General features: G+C 52.9%; 2 long non-coding RNA genes across 3 annotated transcripts; both read right to left on the minus strand.

The window, feature by feature from the left end:
- Positions 1-1,661: 1,661 nt before the first annotated feature.
- On the minus strand, positions 1,662-9,059 carry LOC131080323 (uncharacterized). 2 transcript variants are annotated; one of them, XR_009114155.1, is made up of 5 exons: positions 8,837-9,059; positions 8,623-8,742; positions 6,966-7,040; positions 3,972-4,112; positions 1,662-1,815 (listed from the first exon to the last, which is right to left on the minus strand). It is a non-coding gene; the product is annotated as an uncharacterized LOC131080323 (long non-coding RNA). The 2 variants fall into 2 exon arrangements; XR_009114154.1 differs by lacking the exon at positions 1,662-1,815 and having other exon boundaries at positions 3,503-4,112.
- Positions 9,060-9,299: 240 nt separating this feature from the next.
- On the minus strand, positions 9,300-10,278 carry LOC131080324 (uncharacterized). Its single transcript, XR_009114157.1, has 3 exons — positions 10,194-10,278; positions 9,676-9,817; positions 9,300-9,545 (listed from the first exon to the last, which is right to left on the minus strand). It is a non-coding gene; the product is annotated as an uncharacterized LOC131080324 (long non-coding RNA).
- Between the last annotated feature and the right edge of the window lie 4,889 nt (positions 10,279-15,167).

The following is a 15,167-nucleotide window of genomic DNA, read 5'->3' on the forward strand; positions in this document are numbered from 1 at the left end:
CGCCTGATCCGGGTGTTTTGCCTTAGGGAACAGGAGACAGAACGGGGAATGGGGCAACAGATAATTTGTTACCCCAAAAGGGACGAGCTTATTTCTGTTAATTCCCGAAACACCTGGAATGATTTGGGTCTGGGAAGCACCTGGGAGCCTCCCTTTGAATCCTGGGTGGAGCCGTGGTTATAAAAGGAGGAAAGGATGGAGGCAGGGGGGGTTCGGGGGGGAGAGGAGCAGCGCTGCCTTGCGGATTTGCATCTGGAAGCGGCCACCAGTTTCCTGCTGGGAATCCTGGAAGGAGAACTCGGTGAGAAATGGGAATGCTGCAGCTGGAGCGCTGAGAGGGGAGAGTCTGCAGGGAATGTGTCTGGTGAGTCTCCTCATGCCCCACATCTGATGCTGGGCTGGCACCAGGGCACCTCATTCCCATTGAAACTCTCTGGAAATGCACTTCAATTACAAACTGGACTGCACAAGGCACGTGGGAAGCTTTGCGTGCCTAAGGGAATGCTCTGGGGCTGTGCAGCCTCTGACCTGCACAAATAACTCCTGCTCCCACAGAAACCTGCTGGCTCTGGGGCAGGAGTGCCAGCAAAGTGGCAGCTCCAGAGCCACCCCAATGAGTGACTGTCCTTGGGGCTCTCGGGGCCGGGAGGGAATGCTGTCCCTGCCCCTCTGGGAAAGCAGGAGCAGGATCAGCGCTGCAGCCGGGCCTGTTCCTGCTCTCTGTCTCCAGGGTGCCCCGGAGGGCTCTGGCTCGGGATAATCTGTGTGTGAGAACTTCCCGCGCCCGTGCCAAACCCTCTGGGGACAGAACGTGCCCAAAAGCTCCATTAACCCTTTCTCTGTGTGTGAGAGCTTGCCGTGCCTGTGCCAAACCCCTCTGGGGACAGAACGTGCCCAAAAGCTCCATTAACCCTTTCTCTGTGTGTGAGAGCTTGCCGTGCCTGTGCCAAACCCCTCTGGGGACAGAACGTGCCCAAAAGCTCCATTAACCCTTTCCCTGTGTGTGAGAGCTTCCCGTGCCTGTGCCGAACCCCTCTGGGACAGAACGTGCCCAAAAGCTCCATTAACCCTTTCTCTGTGTGTGAGAGCTTCCCGTGCCTGTGCCAAACTCCTCTGGGACAGAACGTGCCCAAAAGCTCCATTAACCCTCTCTCTTCTGCTGGCAGGGCAGCGTGTGAGCCCAGGCCCTCCTCCCTGGAGCAGGGACGGCTGAGGATGAGCCCCAGGGACTCAGCCATCAGAGCAGGTGAGGATGGATCTCTTTGTGCTTGGCAATTGCTTTTTTTGGCTTTAATGTCACACTGCAGGGCTCCTCCAGCCCCTGTGCCCTGCAGCAGCACCCACAGCCCCTGGGCTGGCCAGGGAACAGCTCTGGGAGGGAAATGGATGTGTAGGAAATTTCCAGAGTTTGACAGAAGGCTCACATAGTGTGGATCTGTATGGAAATTCTGAGATAAGAAATGCTGACTTAGAAATGCCACGGAATAGGACAGACATTGCTGAGAGAGAACTGGAGCTAGAAACAAGTTTTACAGGATGACTTTGTAAATAAAACTGGATACCTTAGAGAAATAGAACTATGAGAGATGCATTGTAATAAGATTCACAAGGGGTAATTTTAGATGATTGGCTTTAATGCATTTACAGCATGGTGTGACAAAAGCTGATAGGCCAAGAAACACTTACAGTGTATTGGAATCAGGAAATGGTTGGCTGCTGATTGTGATGGTGAATTGTAACATCTGCATTGTCTCACCCTTCACATGAGACTGAACATGGAATCCAAGTTTTTAAAATGCCTCAGTTTCTCCATGCCTGGGTCAGAAAGGAGCATAATCTGATAAACTGGTGCTTTGTGTGAGGAAGATTTATCAGACTCCTCCCAACCTTCTCTGGGGTTTTTGTGCCAAAGGGGCTCTGACCCCAGAGCCACACAGGGTGTCTGTGCCTGCATAAGTGTCAGTGACATTTGCCAAGTCTGGCAGGAAAGCAGAACCATCCTGGGGCTGTTTGGCCAGAGATGGAACATGGAGATGTCTGTGCCAGCAGGGTGTGAGTGCTGCCAGCCTGGGCTCTGTGCTGCCTCTGTCCCTCAGCAGTCAGGGCAAGGGGGGAAGCTGCAGCTGAGGCAATTTTGGCTCTTTCAGACTGCTTGGGCCAGACCTGGCAGCACTGGAGGAACAGCTTTCCTCCTCCTTTCTGTCCATCCCTGAGCAGAACATTGAGATGGTGCTGCACTGAGCCCTCTCTTTTGTGGTTGTTGTTTGGTTGGTTTGTTTGGGTTTTTTCTGTTTTTAATGTATTTCTAAGTGGTGCAGTGAGGAGCAAGGTGCTGGTGACATGATTTCTGACTGACACATGACAGAAATGGGCACAGGTCAGTGCATGTGCTTCCTGGCACATCCAGTGTGCAATCCTGAGTGAGGATTTCCAGCCCCAGCTGCCCGTGGCACAGCTCCTCACTGCTCAGTCACTGTGAACAGCTCCCTCCTTTCCTGGGCACATTCCTGGAGTGGGAGCAAAGTCCCCTGACCCTGCAGGAATTCCCCGCTCCTCTGGAGAGGGGTGAGGCCAAAGCTTGGGGGCAAAGGACAACAACCAAACCAGGCCATTGTGTCCCTGATGCATCCAGGACAGCGTGTTCTCCTTGTTCCCAGCACTGGTGAATCTAAACAAGATTTATTTTTGACAAGATTGCCTGTTCTTCACTTCTCCAGCTCTGCCCCACACCTGGCCCTGCAGCTGTAGCTCACCCTGCCCTGGCTGTGGCTGATAAATTATCATTTTTGTAGCAGCAATCCGTTCTTTTAAAGAGCACAAAGAGTGTACAGTGCAGAAGAGACTTTGGGAAATCCATCCAAATGAGGGACTCTGCCTTCCTGCTGTTCCTGTAGCTCTCCTTCCTGCTTTCACCTGGGCTGGCAGGATGGGCAGGGCCCATATTTATCACATGAAAGTGCTGTTACTGAATTTGTCCAGAAGCTCTGATTACAGACACTCATTTTCTGACAGAAACCATTTTCATTTTGCCTTTCCCCTGTTGTTCCCAGGTGCTGCCCAGGCTGTCTCCCTGTGCTCCCAGGAGGAAGGGCAGCCCCTGCCTGGCCTGCCCAGCCCAGCTGGATGGGACAGGGTTGTGTGGCCTGGCAGGGCAGGAACAGCTGGCTGTGCTCTGGAGTGCCTTGGAACCTTGCCCTGGCAGCTTTGGAGGGGTTTCTCTTTGGGATTGCTTGTGATGCACCCTCCCTTTGTACAAAGCCCAGTGCTAAAGGACTGACAAGTGAGATGGGAGATAAAAATGGTTCTGTTCAAATGAGGCAAAGAATGCAACAAGAAAAATGAGCTTGCTTTTAATGTCTGAAATAGTTAGGAATGAAAATGCTGGCAAAGGGCACTGTTATGTTTGTATTGGTGTCACCTCCCATGGATAAAACCCCACAGTGAGCCATCAGAGCAGAAGTGAAAGCTGGATCCTTTGACTTCCACAGTGCAGTATTTTTCTTTTCCTCCTCTCTTTCAGGCCAAGAAAAATCACCAAACTCCTGCCACCTTTGCCAAAAGCTTTGGTGTTTGAGCAGCCACAGGCAAGAGGCCCCAGCACAGGCTCTGCCCTGGAGGGCTCAGGCCCTGCCCTGCTGTGGGTGAGTCAGGGGCACACAGGGCTCCTCTTGTCCTCTGTGCTGCATTCACTGCCTGGGGATGCCATTGCTGCCAGCCCAGCCTGGGACTGCTCACAGGGGCCAGGGTGAGGGAAGGGACCAGGGTCTGACTCCATGGTTCACAGGGCTGATTTATTATTTTACTGTATATATTACATTAAACTATACTAAAAGAATAGAAGAAAGGATCTCATCAGAAAGCCAGCTAAGAATAGAATAGCACAGAATGATAACAAAGGCTTGTGGGTGGGACAGAGAGTGTGAGCCAGCTGAGTGTGATTGGCCATTAATTAGAAACCATCACAGTTCTACCTGCTTTATGTATTATTTTCCTGTTAATGCCTGTGTGTTGTATTTTGACATCAATCCAAGCTTCTTCCCAGGCTGCAGATCCAATCTTTGGGTGTCTCTGGAAGTTTCTGGTTTTCCAATTCCCACATCTCCCCTCTCACTCTGTATTAAGAAATTTTTATTAATATATTTATATGGATAATTTGTAATTGGTATATTGATTAGGTAAGTAAAGAACAGATTATTTTGAGTAGCGACAAATACAAAGTATTTCAAATTGAAACTTTATTTGAAGTTATTTAAATGTTTGGTTTAGGCTGGTTAATTAGTAAAGTTGTATACTTAAAAATAAACAAACTAAATAGAGGCATAATATTTGGTTGAATTTTATATTTTTAAGTTATTATGTAATAAGAATTTTATACTATTGATTTTTATATTTATAAAGACACTTAAAGTTAATAGTTTTTGGTGGGCATAATACAAGATGTTAGGTGTAAATTGGAATTTCTGTGTAATTTCCATTTGTATTTCCATTGATTTTTTAGTGCTGGAGTGGTCAGTGTGGTTGTTTGTGTGATGTTGTTTTATGTTTTCTATTGAAACTTACCTGGGTTTTTGTACCTGCTGAGATGTAAGTAAACTTTATGTTTTCATATGAGAAATAAACTGTTGATACATCTTGGTTTATAAAATTGCATAGAGATTTGTGAGATACTTATTTAAGATGCTATTATTATTATAATTTTTTTTGTTATAAGTATGGAGAAATATTAGATTAAAATAATGTATGCCGTAAAGAAAAAATAATTAGGAATTTTTTCGATTATATATAATTAGTAATGTGTGAAATTATATATTTATTAAGTATTAAAATATTGTATATTATTTTAGAGTTAGTAACAGTTGATAAATTTTAAATTAGTGGAAGGTTACACAATAGTTAAAAATAGGTTAAGTTGTTATATTGATAAAGTTAAATTGTTAAGTTAAAACTATTTGAAATTTATTTTTGATATAGCAAACATTTGGGATTGTTGTTAATGATTTTATTTAGGTAGTGCTAGTGTTTGATTATAGTTTAAATTGTAATTTCTGCATGTTACTTAATACATTTTTATGTAGTGTTTTTAAAAATAGCAGTTATGAGTAAAAAATTTAGGATTAAAGATTAATTAAATCATATAATAATTGGGTTTTTAAAAGTATTTTTAGAATAGAGATGTTTTGAGTACAGTAAACTTATTTTTTAAAGATTTGAAAGTGGTTATAGACAGGATTGTGAATTTGGATTTGGATATTGAGAGTGTGAGGGTGGAGGAAATGTAGTTGTAGGGGAGAGGCTGAATACTTAGTATGGAACTTAGAAAAATAAATTAATGTTGTAGTCGGATTTTTTTATAGAAGTGTTTATGTAATAATAACTGAGGAAAGTTATAAAATTAATAGTTTGGAGGAGGTTTTTAATAAAGTTTTTTTCACTTTGAAAAATATTTAAAATTATGAGATATGTTAAATTACAGTTAGTGTAGAGATTAGTTAGGGAGTTCACTTGGTTTCAGAGATGTATAAGTAAAGAATAAAAAAGTGGGATTTTGAAATTATGTGGTTTTGGTAATTATATAAAGAGATGGTGAAGTATGTGAAAGTCTGTTGTAAATACTCTAATAATATGTTATAAATAATGTTTATTATAAACTTAATTTTTTATAATTAGTCTATTAGTACTAAGTGTTTGGAGAACCTAAGATAACTTTCTAAAAAGATTTATGTATTAGGGAAATAGGGTAAAAAATTTAAAACAGTATGATATTAATAGTAATTGCTATTTTTTGGTGTTCTTTATAAAAGATAAAAACTAGACATTGTAATGAAGAATAGATTTTTTTATGAAATGGATGATGTAATAATGAGTAGGTGTTTGTTAGAGTTTTATTGTAGTTGTTTTAATTGGAGTTGTTTTACTTTTTTAAGAAAATTAACTACATACTTTATAGTTTGGAAAAATTATTTATAATAAAATTTAGGGTAAGTTTCATTAAATAAGATTTAGAATTAATTAATTCTGATAGTAAGGAATAATAAACCTTATTTTATTAGACCATTACAGCAATAAAATGAAATTTAAGACTATTTAGACTTAAATGTAGTGAAATTTAATTGTGTTTGATTTCATTAATACTTGAGTTACTGAAGGTTGTTATTTATAAATATTGAAGTTTTGAAAGTGTTTTGGAGAAACCTTAGATTGTTGGGTTACTATTACTACCTATATCTTTACATGGTGGTTTTATTTATTGGGAGCTATGTTTCTTGGTAAAAGATTTTTATTTATGTTCTATTTAGAATGGTACTAATTTTTAAAGTGAGTTTTTTTTTTGTATTTAGGATATTGATTAGAATGTTCTATATTTTTGTGGGCTTTGAGTAATATTTATTTATAGGTTTTCAATATTTGAATAATTTTTAATGGGTTTTGTTACTTTTTAAAGAGTTTTTGATTTAGAATTTGAAGAGTATTTGGTCTTTGGAGGAAATAAATTTGGAGTTATTTTTGGATATGGTTGAATTATATTTTTAATGTTAATAATGTCTACTTTTGGTACATTAGTTTGATTTTTTTGTTTCATTATGGGGCAGGTCTCTTGTGTAAGCCTGGGACTGGTGTTAGGACTTTTGTCTAATGTTTTATGAGTCAGCTAAGGAGGAGGTGTTGTTTTAAGTTCTATAAAATGTACTGAGAATCAGTTAAAATCAAGGAAGAAACATTATGGTAATTGAAGGGTGTTGTGTTTAAAGAGTTCTAAATCTTTTTTAATAACTTGAAATAAGGTGAGCTCAATCTACTTTTTCTGCCCCCACGGATGGCATGACCTGTGCCCATTGCTCACGATTCACTCAACCAAAATCAAGTGCAAATGTTGGCTGGGCTCTAAGAACCTGAAATAACTTATAAGCAAAATAAATCACATTTTTCTCCTGTGTTTTGTTTTTTCCTTCAGATGCTGGACTTACCTCTGTGGACGTGCGCTGAGCTCTCACTGCAGGAACCTGTCAGGCCTCGGTGGCTGTGAGTTCATGTTCTTCTCACTGGGGAGTTGGAAATAATTAATTAATTGCAGAATTAATTAAATTAATGACCCCTTTCCCCTTTTGTGCCCCGCTGTGTGGGACAGGGGCAGAGAGAGCGAGCAGAGGAGCGGCCGGGGCTGGAGAGGGGCAGGAGAAAGGCAGAGGGACCTCCCTGGTGTCACCAGGGCACTGTGGGGAACAGAAGGGACACCCTGAGGGCAAGGGCAGGTGAGCAGGGGACAGCCTGGGGCCAAACCCGGGTTCACCTGCAGGGAAATGAGTCAGGGATGTTTTGGAGGGAAGAGCTGAGGGGATGAGTCCGCCCAGCTCGGCCCAAGGGGGAGCAGAGGTGAAGGCCAATCCAAAGCCAGCCCTGCTCAACCCCGGAGTCCCAGAATAAATACTACAAACTGCCCATTGAGGGACTAAAAATACATAAAAACAGACCCAGGAGCAAACTAGAAGGTTCCTGGGAATCCCATTACAGTGTTGTCACAGCCTTTTTAACAGAATTTTTATCACAACACTGCATTTCTCTGTTGGGATCGTTCACTCTGTGGGCTGTGGGGTTTTTGGGTCTGAGCTCCCTCACGGTGGCCCTGACACCCTCAGGAGCTGGGAGGGAAAGCAGAGTCAGGGCTGCTGGCAGGGCAGGGGGTTCTACCCCAGAGCAGACCCAGCAGCTGCCCCCCAGCCTGGCCAGGAGGGATCTGCTCTGGCTCCTGCAGGGAAGGAATGTTCCCAGCTGATTCAGCCGGCACTGCAGCGGCCTCATCTCCCGATTCAGGTGACATTCCAGCGGCCTCATGTCCCGATTCAGGTGACATTGCAGCGGCCTCATCTCCCGGCACTTCCCCATGCCGCTCCCACCCCTCCTGCTCCCAGCCCCTGCCCATTCTGAGGGGAATTTGTCCCACCAGCAGCAGGGGAAGGACACCAGCTGCCACCCTGGAACTCGGATTGTACGCCTGGGGAATGCTGGCTGCTGGGATTTAGAGCATTTCATGTATTTGGCTGCTGAAATTTCCCAGCCCAGGGGTTTTAGCTGACAGGGCAGCACAGAGACTGTTCTCTATGTGGTGTCTGGATTTGGGGTTTGGTATCAGCTTTGCTAGTTCAGGTGAGTTACACCCACAGCCCCACATTCCCTGATGAATTCCTCCTGGAATAACCTGACAGCAACTCATGGAGAGTGGAAATTCCCACACAGAGCTACCACTTTTACACCAGCTGTATTAGGAGCCAGCAGAGGTTCCAGGGAAGCTGAGTGGGATCAGGACAAGGACAGGTCTATATTCCATAGAACTTGCTGTTTAAAACCCTCATCCCCCAGCTCCACTGATGTCCCTGGGGTCACTTGGCAGAGTTCCCTGTAACCCAGCTGATTTCACCCCCCACCCCTGGAGCTCAGGCTCCAGCTGATATTTTAAAGCAGGACAAGGCAGTGGCTGGATGCACTCCCAGCCTGTGCTGAGGCAGCACACCTCTCCCTGAAAAAGCCCAGCTCTTTTCAGAGCTTCAGCAGCAGCCTCTGCACATTTTTTTCCCTCAGGAAAGGGATGCACATCCCTGCCTTCAGCACACCTCCAGTGGGACCCACCTGCAAAAGTTTTCCTTCACTTCTGCACTTCAGCTGGCTCCCTGGGAAGTTCCAAACTTCATCCTGCTTGAACCTCTGATTTTGAGGCATCTCCCAGGTATACTGCTTGGGATTCAATATCTGTGAGGGAAGATGGCTTTGGTGTTAGCGCTGCTGAGGAACAATGGCCTCAGGCTGGAAAGGAGAGAGGAGATTTGGGTTGGCCGAGACATACCTGGGAGCTGTGTGGGAGCTCTGGGAGGTCAGAAACGGGAACTGCTGTCTGAGCCCCTCTGCAAACGGCCGGTGCCTCCATTCCAGGCAATACCCACTGCTCCTTGGGGTCCTTCTGGGCTGTCGGTGGTGTCTGTCCGGGCTGAGGCGTTTCCACATACCTGTTCAGAGCAGCCCCTGGCTGAGGGGCCACAGGCAGCGCTTTAGCCGTGTCTGTGCCAGCGCTGTCCCAGTACCCCGGTGCCCACACCGGAACGTGTGTTCGGCACGCTGCAGGCACAGCTCCTCCCGCAGCTCCCAAGGGGTGTGAGGGCTGCCAGCCCTTCGGGGGCTTCTGGCCTCCTCCAGGCCCACACCGGGCACAGCCGCAGCGAGAGCAGCGGCCCCAGCGCTACAGCCCCGCTCGTTCGGCGGGGATCCCCCGGGGATGCGGAGACGGAGCGGGGGGATGCGGGCGCTGTGGCTCTCACAGGGGAGTGCGGTGTCCCGGTACAGGGGAGCGCGGTGCCCGCGGTGCTGCCGGGCCGGGCTCGGTGTCTCCACAGGGCTGAAGAGCGGTGCCGTGTCCGCCAGGGGGCGCCCTGCGGGACGGGCGGCGGCGCTGAGGGAGCGGCGATGCCGATTCGGTCACTGGGCTGCCACAGGCGATTCCCCTGCTTTACCCGTTTCCAGCCGTGATCCAGCAGCTGCTCCAGGGAAGCGCCGTCTTCCTGGCGGCCCGGCACCACCAGAGCCCCGGCTCCCCACGGCCCAGAGCCCAGGCGGGACCCCAGCCCCGCACCGGCCGGAGCAGGAGCGGCGGCTCAGTCCCAGCCCCCGTCCCAGAACAGCTCTTCCTACCTGTAGCGATGCCGGTCCGGTCCTGGTCCCAATCCTACCGCGATCATTCGGCCCCGGCGGGACCCCAGTACCGCACTGGCCGCAGCTGGAGGAGCAGCACCAGGCACGGTCCTAGCAGCCATACCGGAGTGGCTCTTCCCACCTGCAACGATACCGGTCCTGATCCCAGCCCCAGTCCCGCCTCGACCATCCAGCCCCAGTGGGACCCCAGCCCCGCAATGGCCGCAGCCGGAGTGGCAGTGCCGGGTTCGGTCCCAGCGTCTGTCCTGGAGCGGCTCTCCCTACCTGCAGCAATGTCGGTCCGATCCCGGGCTCAGTCGCGCCTCGTCCATCCAGCACTAGCACCCACACCCTGCCTACCTCCCACAGCAGACACCGGCAGGACCAGGACCCGAGCCCCCGGACCCAGATCCCGATTCCGGTCTCACCTAGCACCCACACCCTGCCCGCCTCCCACAGCAGACACCGGCAGGATCAGGACCCGAGCCCCCGGACCCAGAGCCCGATCCCGGTCTTACCTGAGCACCTCGGGCTCTACGCAGCACCAGCCCCCGATCCGGATCTCCTGTAGCGCTCCGACCGTCGCTCCCGCAGCATCCCGAGCCGAGCATCCCCCGAAGAAAGCGGGACAGACGCGGATTGGCCGGCTTTTATGGGCGGGAGAGGGGGCGGGGAGGAGGTGTGTCCCCAGGGGCGGGGCCGGCACAGGTGTGAGGGGCGGGGCGTGCACAGGTGTGAGCGATCCCAGTGCGGCTGCGCGGGGCGGGGCCTTGGGGGATTTAAGGCGCGGGGAGGGCCGGGCAGAGCCATTTGTTCCTCGGAGGTCGGCGGGGTAGGTTGCTGTCGGTCGGCGCTCTATATCTCTGTTCCTCTGTATTTTTTCTGCATTTCTTTTCTTTTGTGTTTCTGTTTCTCTACACCTCTCCTTTCTCCCCTCCCTTCCTCCCCTCCCCCACCCCCCCACACCCACCCCCCCCCCCAACCCCCCCCCCCTCCCTCTCCCCCCTAGCCCTCCCCTCCCTCCCCCCCTACGGCCGCCCCTCGCCCTCTTCCTCCCATCCCACCTCCTATTCCCCTACTCCCCCCTACCCTACTCATCCCTACCTTATCCTACTCCTCCATCGTTTTCCTTCCCTCCCCACCCTGCCTTCCCGCCAGCCCCGTCCCCTGCTGCCCTGCACACCCCGACCTCTCCCCGCCTTCCCCTCACGTACCCTCCCGCTCCCCTATTCTCGTTCTGTATTCCCCGCTCTCCTTCTTTCCTCGCAGCCGCGGGGCGCGGGGTGCCGGGCAATAATAAAGCCCTGAGGGCCGGAGCCCGGCGCCCCCGCCCTCGCTGGGGTCCCCACACGGGGCCGGAGCCGCTCTGCGGGTCCCCCCATTGCAGTTCAATGCACCGCCCCACACCGCCGGGGTTCCGGCTGTCCCTACATCACACTGGGGGGTCCCGGGGTGGGGGTTACAGCGGCCCCCTCATTAGGAGGGGGTCCTTGGGGGGTGGTGGGGGGGTTAGGAAGGGCCCCCTCGTTAGGAGGGGGTCCTTGGGGGGGGGGGTAGGTAGGTAGGGCCCCCTCCGGAGGAGGGGGTCCCGGGGGGGGGGCGGGGCGGGCCCCCTCCGGAGGGGGGGGGTCCGGGGGAGGGGGGCGGGGCGGAGGGGGCATTCCCCCCTCCTGGCCCCGCCCCCTCCCCCGGGCCCCCTCCTCCGGACGGGGTCCCGGCCCGGCCCCCTCCCGGGGACCCTCTCCTCCGGACCGGGGCCCGGGCGGGGAGGGGGGCGGGTGGGGTGGGGTGGGGGGGCCGGGCGGGGAGGGCGGTTCGTGTGTGTGTTTTTTTTTTTTACACGTGTACATGAGTTTCACGGCGCGGAGTGACGTGCCCCCCTCTGCTTCCCCCCCACCCCACCCGCCCCCCTCCCCCCCTGGGCCCCGGTCCGGAGGAGGGGGTCCCCGGGAGGGGGCCGGGCCGGGACCCCGTCCGGAGGAGGGGGCCCGGGGGAGGGGGCGGGGCCAGGAGGGGGGAATGCCCCCTCCGCCCCGCCCCCCTCCCCCGGACCCCCCCCCCTCCGGAGGGGGCCCGCCCCGCCCCCCCCGGGACCCCCTCCTCCGGAGGGGGCCCTACCTACCTACCCCCCCCAAGGACCCCCTCCTAATGAGGGGGCCCTTCCTAACCCCCCCCACCACCCCCCAAGGACCCCCTCCTAATGAGGGGGCCCCTTCCTAACCCCCCACCAAGGACCCCCTCCTAATGAGGGGGCTCCTTCCTAACCCCCCACCAAGGACCCCCTCCTAATGAGGGTGTCCCCCACCCCGGGACCCCCGCCAAACAAGGGGGTCCCCAAACCCGACCCCCCATCCCGGGACCCCCTCCAAACGAGGGGCCCCCGTGGGATGGGGGAAGCGGAGCCCCGGCGGCGCCCCCTGCGTTCAACAATGGAACTGCATGGGGACACCAGCGGGGCTCCAGCGGGGCCGGGGGCGCCGGACTCCGGCCCTCTGGGCTTTATTATTGTCCGGCACCCCCAGCCCCGCGGCTGAGGGGAAAGAAGGAATGGACAGAACGGGAAGAGAGGAGGAATAGCAGGGAGGAAAGCGAAAGGGAAGGGAAAGGCTGGAAAGGGACAGAGGGACAGCGGACAGAGAAGAGAGAGAGGGGGAATAGAAAGGAGTAGCGGCATAGGGACAGGACAGGAAAGAGGAGAGGGGGGTCAGGTTTAGGGGAAGAGGAGGGGAGGGTCTGGGGGACAAAGAAGAAGAATACGGGGAGAAGAAGGAAGAGTAGAAGAGGGCACAGGAGGGGAGGCCGAAAGGGGAGGAGAAGGAAAGGGGGCAAGAGAGAGAAGGGAAATACAAGTAGGAAAAGGAACGGTAGAGGGAGAGACAGGAGGGGAGGCCGAAAGAGGAGGGAGAGAAGTCGGCTTTGAGGAGGAGAGAAGAGGGGAGAGAGAGAAAAGCAGAGAAAGAAGGGGAATACAAGCAGGAGAAAGGAAAGGTAGAGGAGGAAACAGGAGGGGAGAAAAAGCTGCGGAGCGGGGACAGCAGCCACCCGTCCGCAGCGTGCTCCGAGTGAGCAAATGGCGGTTAACGAGATTACCGGATCTTAAATAACCTCGGCCCCGCCCCGCGCAGCCGCGCTGGGGTCCCGCACACCTGAGCCGGTCCCGGGCCCCAAGCACGCACACCTGAGCCGGAGGCAGGACCCGCCCCTGAAGTTCCACCCCGGCCCCGCCTCACGTAGCTTTGGTCCCGCCCCCGGCCCCGCCTCACGTAGATTTGGCCCCGCCCTCGAGCCCCGCCTCACGGAGATCTAGGCCCCGCCCCTGGCCCCGCCTTACGTAGTCCCGCCCCCGCCCCCGGCTCCGCCTCACGTAGGCCCTGGTTCCGCCTTTGAGCCCCGCCTCACGGAGCCCCGGGCCCGCCCCGCCCTGCCCGGGATGGGGGCGGGGCCATCGCTCGCGGCCCCGCCAGTTCCCCCCATACCGGCCCGGCCCGTGTCCCCCATACCGATCCCGCCCGTGTCCCCCATACCGGCCCGGCCCGTGTCCCCCATACCGATCCCGCCCGTGTCCCGCATACCGATCCCGCCCGTGTCCCCCATACCGGCCCGGCCCGTGTCTCCCACACCGGCCCGGCCCGGGTCCCCCAGACCGATCCCGCCCGTGTCCCCCATACCGATCCCGCCCGTGTCCCCCACACCGGCCCCGCCCGTGTCCCCCACACCGGCCCCGCCAGTCGCACCGGGCCGAACCGGGGCTGCTCCCGGCGCTGCGCGGAGCCCCGAGCGCTGAGGCGGGGTCGGGATGGGCCGGGGTTCTGGCTCGGCTCCTGTCGGTGTCGGCTGCCGGGGGGTCCCGAGCGGTGCCGCCTCTCCCGCGGCGGGCGCGGTGTGGGGCGGGGATCGGGACCGGGACGGCCGCGGGCGGCGGGAGCTCCAGAACGGAGAGGCTCCACACGGACCGAACCGGGAACCGGCCGGGGCGGGGGGAGCCCCGTGCCGGCCCCAGGACCCCCAGATCCCGCCGCTCCCCCGGTGCCACGGAATCATTTCCCAGTGTAGGCCGAGGAGTCTTTATGAGAAAACTCAAAACTAAAGGATACGGGATCTGAGGGGAGGGGAGAGATTCTGGTATAAATTCAAAACACATTGTGAAAAATAAATCTGTGGAGCAGCCCACGTCCTCTCCCAGCCTGGTTTCTGTGTGCTCGTCTGTGATTCCAACTGCTCCGATGGGATTTGCAGCCTGTGGGGCTGTAATGCCTTGCCCGGTGCTAAGCACGACAGGAAACAATGGGAAAACCCTCGGGATCAGGCCGTGGAGCCTCTCAGTCACCGTGTCCCAAAAGTCTGCAGTGCCCAGCGCCTCTGGCTGCAATTTGAGGGGTCCCAGCACAGGGCCTCGGGCACAGGGCCCCTTGCTTCCCCAAGTTCCCTTAGCCAGGATGATTTTTGGGGTAGGAACACCCAAAGCCAGCAGAACTGGCCTTCACCACTTTTTGTGAGACCTCTCCTCTCTCTTCCTCACCAAATTCCCACTGTCAAAAGCCATCCCCTCAGTCTCTGCAAGGAATTGGGCTTGGATTTCCCAATCCAGCAGGGCAGAAATGCTGCTGTCCTTATTGTATATCCTAATTGCAGTAATTGCTTAAGAAATTATTGAAAGGAATTAAAGGAATGAAGAGAAAATAAAGAAGAGATGCCAGCTCCATCTAAGGGATGCTCAAGCCCCTTATCAATAATTTGCTTTAATTAACCAACTCAAACAAAGTCATTCACACCACATTGATACAGTATGAGTCTTTTTAATGGAGTTACAGATAAATATTGCAGAATGTAAAAACCTTTATAAAGCCAGAAACTCTTTTAAGAGATAGACAGTGTACAGCTGCAGAGAGTCTTGGGATTCAGGAGAAAAATCCCCAAGTTTTCAGTCTTTAGCATCTTCCACTCTGTGGTCACTGACAGCAAACGTGGCTTCAGCCTCAGGAAGGCACAGGGAGTCAGGGGTTTCACAGATCCTGGTGTCACCTCAGCCTTTCAGCACGTACAGTCTGCAGGGAGAGAGAACAAACGAGTCAGAATGGACAGCCTAATTCCAGAAAATCATCCCAATCCATACAGCACTGGGCAGAGCTGTAAGAACTTCTCAAAGGTTCATTTCCCTGAGGACTGAGGGCTCCAAGCTAAAGACACAGGCTGGACCTGCCATGGACAGACTACAGGAAGCCCAGAAGGAAAAGCTACTGGGCCAATTCCATCAAACATTCCAAAATCAGGCTCCTCACCAGCAATACCGAAAACCACTCTGGGGCAGAGCAGCAGAAAAAGCCACCTCTGCACTTCCCAGAGATATAACAGGAGAGCCCTCAGTGCAATCCTGGGGCTGGCACACAAACATTCTGTACTCACCTTTCAATGGAGTCAATAGTGAAACAGAACAAATCTCTCTCGTAGTCCAGGCTCCTTGAGATGCACCTGTAGATGCTGCCGAGGCTCTT

This window comes from Melospiza georgiana, chromosome 2 (genome assembly GCF_028018845.1).
Source record: "Melospiza georgiana isolate bMelGeo1 chromosome 2, bMelGeo1.pri, whole genome shotgun sequence".
Classification (NCBI taxonomy): domain Eukaryota; kingdom Metazoa; phylum Chordata; class Aves; order Passeriformes; family Passerellidae; genus Melospiza; species Melospiza georgiana.